General features: G+C 44.5%; 1 protein-coding gene across 1 annotated transcript in view; it reads right to left on the bottom strand.

Annotated features, from left to right (window-relative positions):
• NRDE2 (NRDE-2, necessary for RNA interference, domain containing) overlaps nt 1-2,568 on the bottom strand; it is a 77,229-nt gene that overhangs the window by 1,163 nt on the left and 73,498 nt on the right. The window lies entirely within an intron of this gene.

The following is a 2,568-nucleotide window of genomic DNA, read 5'->3' as shown; positions in this document are numbered from 1 at the left end:
GTGAATGAAGATAAAAATTTATATATATTTGGTTTATTATGCAATAAGTTGGCCTGAGTTAGTTGTAGAGCCCAGGACTCAGCAGTTCATTGCTATGGAAATTACAAAGGAAGAGCAGTCATTTGCTTGAAGAATTGACGCTGTGTTTCTAAGAGGATCTGTGCTAGCTGAGGGGTGCCCACACTGGCGGGACTGGGGGATACCTGTACCCAGAGGCCTGGAGCCAGAAGAGATCACTCTATTGCAGCCTCTCATCTTACAGCTTAGGAAATGTTTCAGAAAGGCAAGTGACCAGCCCAAGGCCCTAGTAGCTCTGGGAGTTGAGCTGGTAACAGGGCTGGAGCCGGAACGCAGCCTCCGGACCCTCAGCCACAGGCCTTCTGCAGGGCACTGGCACTAAAGGGGCTGCAGTAAAAAAAAAATTGCTGGGCAGGCAGGGTCATTGGTACAGAGCAGTTCTGCCCACAGGCAATTATAGTTTACAGTTCTTTAGAGGAAAATTTGGATCAAGGTTTGAAAATAACCAAGTATTTTCTGACATTATGATGTCAGAACTATTTAGGAAAACAGTTCAAAATAATCAAAACATAGATTTTTCTAAATTTCCTCTTACCTATTTAGGAGAACAGAATGTCAGGACACCTGAATGGTGTGTGCCATTTCATCAGTGGGGCCTGCCCAATTTTGGTGTTTAAGATAGTAATGATAGCATTTTTAACTTAAAACCTTATCTTTTTATCTAAAATAGGTAAAACCTTGTTAGCCAAAGCAGTAGCAAACCAAACCTCAGCCACCTTCTTGAGAGTGGTTGGCTCTGAACTCATTCAGAAGTACCTAGGTGATGGGCCCAAACTTGTACGGGAATTGTTTCGAGTTGCTGAAGAACATGCACCTTCTATCGTGTTTATCGATGAAATCGATGCCATTGGGACAAAAAGGTAGAGTTTCTCATATATATTTTGTGTTGTTTAGAGGCAATACTGCATAGCTCTTCTCTGAGAATGAACGCTCTCTGGGCTCTCCCTGTGGCCACAGTTCTTGCTGTGCCTTGCCCTCTATGGATGCTTTAGACTCTGCACTCCTGGGGGCCAGGTAACCACTACCTAGGAGCTGTGAAAGTCTCGAGATTGGTCAGTCGTGAATAGCCATGTTTTGAGCCAGGCTCACCCTGAGCCAGGACCATCTGGACTCTGGGGACACAGCTGTGAGCACAAGGGCAGAAGCTTGCCCTCAAGGTGCTCACAGTCCGGTTGAGAGATAGGACACCAAACATGGAGGTAAAATAAATGATACAATTTCAGGCACAGAAACTGCTCTGAAGAAATATGATCTGTATCTTGGCTGATGGGGTAGGGGGTGTCTTAGTCCATTTTTGCTGCTATAACAAAATGTCATAGACTGAGTAATTTATGAAGAATGGAAATATATTTCTTACATTTCTGGAGGCTGGGAAGTCCAAGAATCAAGGTGCTGGCATTGGTGTCTAGTGAGGGCTGCTCTCTGCTTCCAAGATGACACCTTGATTGTTCTTTTCTCCAGAGGGACAAACACTGTGTCCTCACAGGGCTGAAGAGCATAACAAGCCTAAGCTAGATCCCTCCAGTTCTTTATAAGGCACGACTCCATGCCTGATAAGGCTCTGCCGTACCACCACAGTGGGAATTAAGTTTCAACACACAAATTTTGGGGGACACACTCAGACCATAACAGGGGGTGCTGGTTCTTTTGCTAGAACAATGAAGGGAGTGACATTTAGGCTGAGAAAGGAATGTTGAGGTGTTTTGTCATGATGAGGTCTCTGCTGTAATGCCCCATTAGCAGATCGGTTGGGTCTTCATTCCTTCTTCTGCTCTTCTTTCCCAAAGATACGACTCAAATTCTGGTGGCGAGAGAGAAATTCAGCGAACAATGTTGGAACTGTTGAACCAGTTGGATGGATTTGATTCAAGGGGAGATGTGAAAGTTATTATGGCCACAAACCGAATAGAAACTTTGGATCCAGCACTTATCAGACCAGGTTAAATTTCTTTTGTTTCATCATGGAGAATTAATGTGTTTATATAATTTGTGTCATTTGGGAATTGCTTCTTTCATTTATTTCTGAAGCTAAAAAGGAAAGAGGATTTCTTTTAAATGAGGTGAATTCATATGTAGAAACTTACACTATAAAAACGAATGTTCACTTTTTAAGATTTGGATGTCCTTCCCTCAGAATCCTGTCTGACCGAAACTGCACGTGTAAAGGCGATGGGCTGAGGCCTCTTTCTGAGCCAAGGTAGGGCCCGCCCTGGATGGGGCTGTGGCTAAAAACTTTTTATACCTGCAGGCCGCATCGACAGAAAGATCGAGTTCCCCCTGCCTGATGAAAAGACTAAGAAGCGCATCTTTCAGATTCACACAAGCAGGATGACGCTGGCTGATGATGTAACTCTGGATGACTTGATCATGGCTAAAGATGACCTTTCTGGTGCTGACATTAAGGTGAGAACCTGGGCCAGGTCAGCTCGTTTCTGGAAACGTGGCCTGTCAGGAAAGACTGTGTGTTCTTGAGGTGGTGGTTAGGTGGGG

The sequence above is a fragment of the Propithecus coquereli genome, unplaced genomic scaffold (assembly GCF_000956105.1).
Source record: "Propithecus coquereli isolate 6110/MARCELLA unplaced genomic scaffold, Pcoq_1.0 Scaffold152, whole genome shotgun sequence".
Taxonomy (NCBI): Eukaryota; Metazoa; Chordata; class Mammalia; order Primates; family Indriidae; genus Propithecus; species Propithecus coquereli.
This window is presented reverse-complemented; position numbering and strand designations above follow the sequence as displayed.